Raw genomic sequence first — 12,742 nt, 5'->3', positions numbered from 1 at the left:
GATTAAACAGTAAACAAACCCGATGAAGTCCTGTCCCTAACAGAGTTTATACTGTAATGTGGATAGACAGTGATATAGCTTCCAAGTAAACCCATGGGCGGTTGCATCTGATTGCCAGAGCCTACATCATGTTCCCACACTGCAAGGAAACCTGGAAAAGAGCATCTGACAATTTCATACTGAGCCCGCTTCATGAAGTAGGAGGAATTGCCTCAAATACTTAATGCAAATAAAGACTATAAAAATTAGCATAAAGACATTTTAAAATTAAAATTGCCTACTATGTTATTGGAAGGGTTTAAGAGGGTAGGTAGAATGATTTATGTTTAATAAGTTAACTCTGATTGCTGTGGGAGAAAAGATTTTAAGATATGAAAAATAAAACAAGGAAGATGAGACAAGACTCTATTACAAGAGTCCAGGTGAAATACTCTAATAAACTTGATAAATGTGTCTAGGATGGAAACAAAGGAGAGACATAAAGGGACTATTATGGATATATTCTGAAGTTAGAGGTAAAATGATGTGCTAACTTATATATAATATTTATAGAAGGTGTGGTCTAAGGGAATGAAAAAACAAAGGAACCATGAGGGGAAACTTTGCAGGAACTTAGTAGATTGTCAGAATTTAAAAAGATCTGCTTTAAAAAATGTAGTTGAAAATTATTATATAGTTATGACATAGAAAATATATATTTGTCACAAATATGGATTTGTCATTAATACATAAAAATATGTATTTTCTATATAATTATTATATAGTTATGACAAGTTATGACAAGTTAGATGATATAATGAGTAATATGTATCATCACCACAAGGAGGCCTTTAGAAATAATTGATTAATGTAGAGTGTAGAGTTACCATGTCCAGAGTTATAGACTATTTTACTTTTATCATTCCAATTTCAATTATTATAGTAAATTAAGTCCGTTCATTTATATTTAGAAATAGTCGTAGAATAAACAGGAATGGATTATAAAATATCTACCAGAATTGACCCCAAGTAGTCTTTCAGCTAATTCAGTAACATGCTCTAATTCTTATTATCTTTGTTTGAAAGATAGTTTTCAATAGTTCCTCTTTATTACCATTAAACACTTCACTACTTACATTTTATCTAGTCTCTCTCAGAAATCATTTATAATGTATGACCTTCGTGTTGGTGAATATTTAAAATTGAGCATCTGTGATTGGTAAACATGGTAAAGCAGAATTCTGAAGGAATTAAGAACATTTCTCTCACTAATACTCTATATTTTGTTTCCAGGAGGGACCAACTTTTACATATAGTTAAATCAGATCCTGTGACATTTAAACAGCATAAAATAATGCACATTGCCAATTCATAAGTTAAATGTCTTGGGGATGAGCATAAAATTGGGCCAATATCAAATATTTGTAATTAAATGTAATTAAATGGCTAGTGCCTTGTAAAACAAAATATATAATTCTGAGAGATCTTATTTTTCATGTTGTTATTTAATGTAAATATGCTCCAATTGATTTATTTTTTACACTAAAAAATGTAGAAATACAAATATGTATTTTCTGTGTTGCAGTAAGGATTTTTAAATTTCGTAATGTATGTACAGACAGTAGATTCTGTATTTATGTAATAAAGCTATATGCGCATACCCATGCACTAATAGAGATAATGAAAGGGCATGTTTAAAAACGTCTATATTTTTCCTTATCACCATTTTAATTAACATTAATTACTTAAAAACCTAAATTAAATAAACATGTTCCCATAAAATATAACTTTGCATATTGCCCATAGCACTTATAAATCTTTTAAAACATTAATTCACTTCAATAATAAATCAGTTCAATGAGGAAATGAGCAGTGTTCATCTGTATCACCAATGTTAAGAAAAATGTCAGTTTTAAACCAAGTTACGTTGAGTTATGCAGACCTACTCTCACTAAAATTAAAATGTCAAACGATTTTGATTTCTATGGATAATAGTGAAATATATAGATATACATTATATATAAACTATAACTTTATAATTTAAGTTTACTAAAATCCACATTTTCAATTCTAAATATTTTCATCATATACATGTAGGTAGTTGGAGAAAATCAGTTATTAAACATAAAATATGCCTTTTGAAGGGAAGTAATTATTATGTAAATTACTCTATATTAATCATATATACAAATAAATTTGCAGATTTCAACTTAAACTGGTACAGATCTTTTTTTTATTTCATTCTTGAATTGTAACCATACAATGGTATAGTGGGCAACTATATTTTAAAAACTTTAAAACCTGAAAACAATGTATGTATTAACATTTGACAATACAGCATCACAAAGTATTTCAAAACCACTCTGTTTTAGGCTATATATCTCATTATTAATGGGTAATCTGCAGAATGGGCTCTGTGTAATTCCCCTGGGACTTTGAAATGTCATTTCTAAGTTTTAAAGTGAGTGTTCTCTACTTTAATATTATTCACAAGATTTATTCACAGACAATTCTCCTGGAAATTAGTACATGGACAAATTGCACTTTGTCTTTTAAACACAAATGTACAGGAAAATGAAGCCAATTGTGTTTGTGAAAAGTGATGGAGCTTTGGCCAAAGGGATCACCTACATTTTTTGTGCCCACAGCTTTACTGCAGGAAAGGGGGGAGGGAACATTTACCAAGCATCTTCTATATGTCAAACACTTTGATGTTTTGCATAAAATTTGTAACACTCTTTAAAAGTACAACATAAATACAAAAAAGAACAATGTTTGTAGAGTTCAATTAATTTTTAAAAGGTAAACAGGCCTATGATTAATTTTAAAAATCCATCAATCTGGAAGCAGAGTAATGCTAAATATAACTAATTAAGAGTGTCCCTTGTATCTACACTTTTCCTGAAGGAAAAATCTTCTGACACAATAATCTTTATATATTTGTGATTATATTTAATATATATTTGTGATTTTTTATATTTGTGATTTTATTTGTGATTTAATATATTTGTGATTTTTTTGTAAAATTATATGTAGCTCATTTTTGTTATCATATAATTCTCATTAATGACTATATCATGAATTATTCCTTCTCCTGGGCATTTGGTTAATTTTCAGTTTCTGACTTTCATGAACAGTGTTATTATCAATATCCTTATCCATAAATTATTGTGAATATATATGCATTTCTGATGATGATATACCTAAGAGTTTGATTGCAGGGTTATAAGGTAGGCACACATTTAACTTTAGTATATACTACCAAACCATATTCAAAGCAGCTTTCCCTTATAGTCCCAACAAGTGAGTAAGAATCACTTGCACATAAATTATGTTTTTACTAGCATCCCTATAAAGCAATTTCCTCATTATTTTATACAAATATAAAATTAGTTTGAAAGCACTTTTATATGACTCATCCAAGGTCATACAAGTAGGAACATATTGGTGATCACAACAATAACCTTCTGATACTAAGGCTGTATTTTTATACTCTTACGAGTAATGGATAATTGTTTATCATCAGGTTCCAATTCTTGTTGATGAAAAAGGCTTCTCTGATACTCCTACTAAGGAAGATTTTGTGGGGATTACCTGGATAATTAGTATTTATCTGTTACTTTTAGTTGGAACCAAGGCTCAGCTCCATTTAATAAAGGAAAACTCTTGTTTTTAAAAAAAAATATTTTTAATGTTTTATTTATTTTTGAGAGGGAGAGAGTGTGTGTGTGTGAGTGGGGAAGGGACAGAGAGAAAGGAACAGAAGATCTGAAGCGGGCTCTGCACTGACAGCATCCAGCCTTATGCAGATCCAAACTCATACTTTGAGATCATAATCTGAGCCAAAGCCGGACGCTAGACTGACTGAGCCATGCCAGCACCTTCTTAACAGAAGAATATCAAGTGATATATGTAAAAAAAAAAATGAGATTAGAAGATAGCCATTGTGCAGTTTCCATGTAATTATACAATGAAGAATGTTACATCAATTAAATAATGGATTACTAAAACATATGAAATTTGTAAAATGTCAAAATATCACTCTTCAGATTACTAGCAGTTTTGGGGGCGGGGTGGGGAGTGCGGGATGGACTATGTTTATACGGGAGCGATTTGACAGGAACTACTTTAACAAAGGGATCTTTCCTAGCATCAATAATGGGACAGGCTCTGACATTATGCGTGTCCTGAACCTGATGTGATGTAATACGTAGAACACAATATCTCATCTACGCAGGAGCTCACCAAGGATGTTCAACTTGAATCTAATCATTTTTAAAAACAAATACATCCAAAATATGGACCAGTTGACAGAAGAAAATGGTCTATATCTTCAAAGAGTCAATGTAATATAAACATGTATTTTTTTTTTTTTTAATGGTGAAGCGTTCTAGATTAAAGGAAGTTAATGTTCCTGAGAACAAAATTGAGTATGTGAAACTTGTCTGGATCCCTTTATGAAGCTGATAGTAGGCAAAGAAATGAGCACAGTGAGAAAAATTTATGCAGCGAATTAATTAAGATCCTGCTGCACACTCTACTTTTTCTAAAGTTCATAACTTGCTCACATCTGCAACGAAGCACCAAAGGGAACAATAAAAATTAAATTCTTAATGTCTACTAATTTTATGGGAATACAAGAAAATTGGACATAGCTTTACAATTTTGTCAAACTTGCTTGAATTTTTAACTTCAGCAAAGAAATTATATTTCATGCCTCTGTGTGCTGTGTAGCCCATAATTACACTTTGATTGACATTCCTATTGTTAGTTAAATTTGCTAAGTGTAACATAATAAAAAACAGCAATTAAAACTTTGGTTGGTTTACTGGGAATGCATACTTTGCATGAAATAGCTTTAAAAATATGTGCAATTATTAAAATATAATGTTCATATAAAGTGATTATCATTTTTCCTGGTTTATTTAAATATTAAATATACAGGATTAAATATACACACACATATTCATAATTCATATGTAAGTATGCATATTCATATATGAATATGTATTTAGTTCTATATATTCTAAGGGTCTTACTTATTGGTCCTAGTTTCTGCATCACGTTTAACCTTAAAGGCTGATCCTCATGCATGTATCCAATCATGCATTGTTATCATGTCCTGCCTTATTCCAGATAGTTTTGCTGATACATGGTTATATTTGGTATATATTAAGTTATCCTGTATGTGGAAATACATTGATAGGTTTAATTGTCATATAACATCCAGTCTCATCACTCGCTAGTTACCAGACAGCTATTATATATAATTTATAGTCACCAAGGTCTTCAAAATATTAGTAATTAACTTTGCAAAATTCTAGACATTACACAGCTTATTATATAATGAGTACATAAAGGTTTTTGAAAATTAACTATCTTGGGCGCCTGGGTGGCTCAGTCGGTTAAGCGTCCGACTTTGGCTCAGGTCATGATCTCGCGGTCCGTGAGTTCGAGCCCTGCTTCGCTCAGGTCATGATCTCGCGGTCTGTGAGTTCGAGCCCTGCGTCGGGCTCTGTGCTGACAGCTCAGAACCTGGAGCCTGTTTCAGATTCTGTGTCTCCCTCTCTCTGACCCTCCCGCATTCATGCTCTGTCTCTCTCTGTCTCAAAATAAATAAACGTTTAAAAAAATTTAAAATAAAAAAAAAAGAAAATTAACTATCTCAGTGTCCCTTTTCTTAATGCCCCTAAAGTTATATCCTTACCTGCTATTATCTCCCTTCCTAAAAACAGCAACATGGCTAGTCTGCCCTGTGTTTGTAATTTCATAGTATTCTCCTTTCCTATATATCTTTTAATACACTTCTCTATCTGAATTGAATTTTCACTCCTTCTCTACTAACTCCCTTACCTCAGTCTAAATAGCATAATAATATTTCCCTCAGCCTTACAAAATGTTTCAGATAACTCCATGCCCATCACATACTTATTTATATATGTGTTCCTCTAACTAGCTTATGATTGTTGAGTGTTAGGAAACTGGTATTATTTATTTATATTACTTATGAATTTTAAGATAACAGCTCTCCTCATAACTTATAATCTTAAGATTTGAAATGATTTATTATTAATTTTTACTCTTTCCATAGTTACTGACTCAGTGCTTGGAAACATAGTAAATCCATATGCTAATCAATGGTTATTAATACTTATGTGTTCACATACATATATGCACTATATATGCACAAGTGTGTATATTTAATGTGTGCATGTGTATATTCAAAACATATCAGACATTTAGAGACAAACCCTTAAATCCAATTTAAAAAATGGAAAAGATAAAAACAAGTATACATTCCATCGTAAGCTTTCTTCATTTATCTTTAGACATTATTCAGCTATAATTTAAGTCTGGCACCGCACTGCATAACCGGTTTCTGCTGTGGCTCACTCCAGTGGTAGATACACGCTTTCCTATTCTACCCTATATTACTCACTCAGTTGATCCCCACAGTATTAGAAATTGGGTAAATGTGCCTACTGTCATGCGATTTCCTCTTCTTTATCCATAATTTATCTTAGCTGCTCAGTTTAGCTCTAGGAATATCAGATGATAATATTTAGTCTACCTTCTGTTTTCTTTATTTACAATCCCTTAACCCGCCTCTCTTATTTCTTGGAGATTTTAACCCCTGGGTTAAAAATTCGTTCTCATATAAGTTTTGGTAATTTGAGAATCCATTATGACTTTCACACAGTGTTCTTTCTAACACCCATAAAATGGTTATATCTCAAAGATCACAGGCAGGCATTCTCTGCTAATAACTACAAATCTTCCTAACCTTTCTAATCTCAGGTATTGCACTCTCCTACAATTCTTCTTTCTAGCTCAACTCCTTCGACACTACAAATCCAACAATTTGTGCAATCTTGACTTTGCTATTGTTAAACTATGTAAATACTCTCATATATTTGGAAAAGTAAATTCTACCGAACTGCATTTATGTTCATACATTCCTACAGCCCTTCTGTTACTGTGGATAAACTGTTCTTGCTCTTGTCTAAAGCCTCTAGTCTCCTTAACGCCAGTATCATTTTCTCACTCAGTGAAATAAAGCAATGCAACCCACTCCTTTCTGTATCCATAAGTACTCATTCTGATGTTAATTCTCTGCTTCCTTTCTTGGTTGTACTGCCTTCAGGCTTTCATACTCAGCTCCTAAAGGAAATCAATCGGTAGCAGTCAGTAATGGGTACCACATTTCTACATATAAGAATCTGTTCTGAGTTCTCACCTACTTGATCACTCTGTATTTGATTTTCTTTGTCCTCACGTTTTCCAAAATATAATACACTGATGGTTTGCCAATCTCTCTTTTGATCCCTACTGCTTTGCTGATTTCTACACTCCTCAAATTACCTCTAAATGGTAGGTTATAGATCACCTAGAGATCTATGCATGCTGTTACGCTTGGACCTAAATTATTACTTCCCACAACTGTACAGTATGCAAAGTTGTAATATATCCCTCTATTGTTGGGCAAATATGAAATTTTCATTTTCTAACATTGCAAACCTTATGATGATAAACAATCATTTACATGTTTCTACTAGCAACGTTTGATGATTTTCAAGGGTAAATACCAAGAGGAAGATTTACCTCCAAAACAGCAGCAGCAACAATTTTTTTACTTGCATCTCAAGTAAGTGAGAGAACACAGCCTCCCCCATTGCTAGTGTTGTGTCTACTGCATCTCAGAAGTTTTGGTATTTTTTTTTTTAATTTTCATTCATCTGTAAGTATTTTCTAATTTCCCTAGTGATGTCTTCTTTGGTCCATTTGTTTTTTAAGTATGTGTTGTTCAATTTCCACAAGTTTGTGGATTTTCCAGTTTTTCTCCTGTTTATTGATTTTTAAATTCATCTCATTATACTCAGAGAAAATACTTGTATGATTTCTGTATTTAAGTCTATTGACACGTATTTTGTGGCCTAACAGGTAGTCTATCCAGGTTAATGTCCCATGTACACTTGAGATGTGTATTCTGTGGCTGTTGGGTAGAATGTTTTGTGTATGTCTGTTAGATAGTTGGTTTATTGTGTTGTTCAAGTCCTCTGTTTCTTTACTTACTTTATGACTGGTTGTCCTACCTATTATTGCGAGGGGTACTGAAGTTTCTAGTTATTATTGTAGAACTCTGTCTGTTTCATCCTTCAATATTGTCAATTATTGCTTCATATATTGTTACGGTCTGTTATTAGGTATGTAAATGCTTACAATTGTTTAACCTTCTTGCTGTATTAAATTTTTTTTAATATGTAATGTCTTACTTTGTTGCTTGTAAACATTTTTAAGGTCAATTTTTTTTCTGAGATTAGTATAGTTACCCTTAATGATTTCATTACTGTTTGCAAGAAATATATATATATACATATATTTTTTTCATCTTGTTACTTTCAGCCTATTTTTAACCTATTTTTTTTTTTAACCTATTTGTGTCTTTGGATCTAAAGTGAGTCTTTTGTAAGCAGCATATAGTTAGAAAAGGCATTTTTTTTTTAATTTTTTTTTTCAACGTTTATTTATTTTTGGGACAGAGAGAGACAGAGCATGAACGGGGGAGGGGCAGAGAGAGAGGGAGACACAGAATCGGAAGCAGGCTCCAGGCTCTGAGCCATCAGCCCAGAGCCCGATGCGGGGCTCGAACTCACGGACTGCGAGATCGTGACCTGGCTGAAGTCGGACGCTTAACCGACTGCGCCACCCAGGCGCCCCGAAAAGGCATTTTTTTTAATCCATTCTGCTTATCTCTGTCTTTTGATTGGAGAATTTAATCCATTAACATTTAAAAATTATTGATGGGGAACTTATATTCTTACCTCATATGTTTTCTATATGTCTTCATTTCCAGAATTATTGTCTTATTTTATGTTTAATTGATTTTTTTAGTACAAATTTTACATTTACATTTCCTTCTGTGTATATTTCATAGCTATTTTTCTTGTGGTTATCATGGAATTACATTTAACATTCTAAAGTAATAATACTCTAATTTGAATTTTGAAAACTTAGCTGCAATAACATTAAAAATTCTCCTCCTTTATATATCCATTCCCACCTGTTTTAGTTGTTGATGTCACAAAAATATATCTTTATATATTGTGTGTTCCCAAATATAAATTAATAAGCCTGTGTGTCTCAGTCAGTTAAGCATCCAGCTCTTAAATTGGGCTCAGGTTATGATCTTATGGTTTGTGAGTTTGAGCCTCACATCAGGCTCTGTGATGCCAGATTGGGATTGTCTCTCTCACTCTCTCCCTGACCCTCCCATGCTCGCACTCCCTCTCAAAATAAATAAATAAACCTTAAAAAAAATAATAATTATTTTAAATGCATAAGTCTTTTAAATCACTTAGAAAATAAAATGAGGAATTACAGAACAAAGTTATAATAATACTAGCTTTTAGATTAACAACTGTTTTATTTTTTAAAGTATTGGTCTCTTACATCACAGACAGAACAACAATGAAATTACAAACCATTGTTACAATAATTCTACAATTCATTACAATTCATGGTTACAATAATTGCCCATATGTTTACCTCTACTGAGATCTTTACTTCACATGGTTTAGCTATTGTCTACTGCCCTTTCATTTCAACTGCAGGACTCCCATTAGCATTTCTTGCAGGGCAAATCTAGTGATGATGAACTTCCCCAGATTTTGTTTATCTGGAAATGTCTTAATTTCTCTTTCAGCAATGAAAAATAATTTTGCCATATATGGAATTCTTTGTTGGCAGGGTGTTTTGTTTTTCTTCCTTTCAGCACCTAGAATATGGCAGCCCACTTCCTTCTGGCTTCCAAAGTTTCTAATGGAAAGTCTGCTGATCTCTTATTAACAATCACTTGAAAGCTTCAAGTCACTTCTATATTGCTACATTCAAGATTTCCTCTTTGTCTTTGGCTTTTGGGAGTTCAGTTATAATTCATCTTGATGTGTGACTTTTTGAGTTTATCTCCCTTAGAGTTTGTTGAGCTTATTGGACACTTATATTTATGACTTTCATCATTTTGCAGTTTTCAGCCATTGTTTCTTCAAATATTATTTCTGCCCCTTTCAATCTTTCTTCTCCTTCTGGAATATTCTGAATGGGTACATTGATCTGCTTGGATCAGCTTGATGTGTCTTGTAGATCTCATAGATTCTGTTCACTTTTCTTCAATCTTTTTCTTTGTATCCTCAGACTCAATAATTTCTATTTTCTTATCTTCCAGTTTACTGATTCTTTCTTCTGCCTGTTCAATTCTCCCTTTGAAATCTTCAAGTGAATTTTTCATTTTCAGCTACAGAACTTTTTTTTTGGTTTCATCTTTCCTATCTCTTTATTGACATTTACATTTTGTCCATACATCATTTTATTGAGTTTTTCCACATCTTCCTTTAGTTCTTAAACATCTTTAGGACAGCTATTTTAAAGTCTTTAGCTAGTAGGTCAAGTCTTTTGAGGAATAACTTCAGTTTTGTTTTGTTTTCTTTTCTTTTCTTTTGAATGGACCAGTCTTTCTTTATTCTTTTTATGCCTTGGAAATGTGTTGTTGTTTTTGAAAAATGAGTATTTGAATCTAATAATGTGATAACTCTGAAAAACATATCCTCCTCTTTCTTGAGGGCTTACTGTTTGGGGTGTTTTATTTTGTTTTGTTTGTTTGTTTTAATGTTTATGTTATTTTTGAGAGAGAAAGAGAGAGAGAGAAGTAGTGGGGAAGGAGCAGAGAGAGAGAGGGAGACAGAGATCAAAGCAGGCTCTAGGCTCTGAGCTGTCAGCACAGAGCCTGATGCAGGGCTCAAACCCATTAACTGTGAGATCATGACCTGAGCCAAAGTCAGACACTTAACTGACTGAGCCATCCCAGGTGCCCCTATTTTTGTTTTGTTTTGTTTTCTTTTGTTTTGATTGTTGTAGACTGTTTCTATACCAAGGATCAGATTGAGATGTAACCTTAAAGTTTTCTTTGGTCTTTTCTGAGCCTATGCCTTTTCCCAGGTGTGTGTGGTGACTTCCTAATTTCCCTATACATACAGTTCTTTTTTAATGTCTGGCTTCCAAAAGGGTGGGGGGGTGGGAAGAAGAAAAAACGAAGGGGGAGAAATAGGACACTGGCTCCTTAAATCCCTCAGAAGGTACTTCAATCTGAAGAAAGAGGGGCTTGCAACAAAGGCAGGAAGTGTAATAGTAATGGCCATTTGTATTCTGTGTGAATCTCTGGAATCAAAATCATTAATCAGTAATCAGAGCACAGATCTCTGAAATCTGGAGACAGGATCTTTTTGCCTTCCCTGGTTCTCATAAGTTTCTCCTGGAAAACATGAATGGCTGCCTCCTATAAGGCTGGGGGATGAGGGATGGGTAGCTGCTACTGTACTAATAGCTGAAACTGACAAAAATGTACTAATATATGGTCCAAGCTGTGGAGAGTTTAACTAAGCCACTCATGGTATTGCTGTTTACATACATTTCTTTGACCAAGTCCACTGCAGTGGCCTTAAACTGCAGTAACCCTTCATGCAAGTACATGCATTAGATATTAGAAGAGTCAAGATTAAATGTAAGTTCCTCATATGACTTCCCCAACAGTCTGTAATCAACAGTCTGCCCTGCTTCCCAATGCCTTCCCTTTATTCACCCCTTAGATGAGACCCTGTTTTTTTGGCTTGAACTGACCAATCTGATCTTAACCTAGGAACCTCAAAGCACTCTATTCATGGATCCTAACTATTAAGCATGCGCCCCAGGTTCTATCTTTCTGTGTCTGCACTCTGTTTTGCATTTCCTTGATTAATAGTAATGTTAAGAACCTGTTTATACTCATACTGTCTAGTAGTATTTTCTTTTCTACTTATGTCATATCCTATTCATGCCATTTGCACATATATTGATTGTATTTTCTTTTTTAATTAGTCAAAATTACTATATATTCCGGATAATAAACATTTGCCTTTGTTATGTCCTTCAAATATTGTGTCTCACCTGCATATCATTGTGGGCTTTTATTGTCATATAAAAAATTTTAAAGGTTAGGAAAATTTTCAGTATTTCCTATATGGTTTTTATCTTTTAAGTGTTATTAAAAGGACCTTCCATACTCCAAATTTTAACACATTTTAAGCTATATTTTCCTTTAGTATTTGCATAATTCTTGTTTTCTGTCTTTTTAATGGATTGTTTATATGTTCTGGTTTTAACATCAACTGGCATATGTATTTAGCATGTGAAGAAAATGTGAAGAGAAAACAGTTCTATCCATTGTTTGAATATTTCTCCTTTTCCCCACTGATTTTGGATGACACCACTAGTACATATCAAAATACATAAAACATAAGATTGTTTCTTAAATCGCTTTTAGTTCCTGTATTAATATAGTTAATTATAATTAATTAAATGACATTAACTATAGCCTTATTTTTATGTCATTAACATAATGATATATTCTATATTTAATTATATATTGTGTCTAAAAGCTTTCTAAATGTTAACCATCTCATACACAAGATAAATTATCTTAGGTAAAATATAATTCAGTTCACATTCAAATTTGACTCTATTATTTTATTTAGAATTTTTGAATTATTCTTGTATGTAAAAACTCTACAATTGACCTTTCTAGAACTTTATTTTTTTTGTCAAATGGTAATCTTTCCTTCTTAATATTAGTTGTGCCTTCCCTCGTCTGTAATATACTAAAATGATTTATTTAAAATTGGAATTATCTCTTCCTAGGAAACATTTCACTTATGTAGAGGTGATCTTCGCTGTT

The sequence above is a fragment of the Leopardus geoffroyi genome, chromosome C3 (assembly GCF_018350155.1).
Source record: "Leopardus geoffroyi isolate Oge1 chromosome C3, O.geoffroyi_Oge1_pat1.0, whole genome shotgun sequence".
Lineage (NCBI taxonomy): Eukaryota > Metazoa > Chordata > Mammalia > Carnivora > Felidae > Leopardus > Leopardus geoffroyi.
This window is presented reverse-complemented; position numbering follows the sequence as displayed.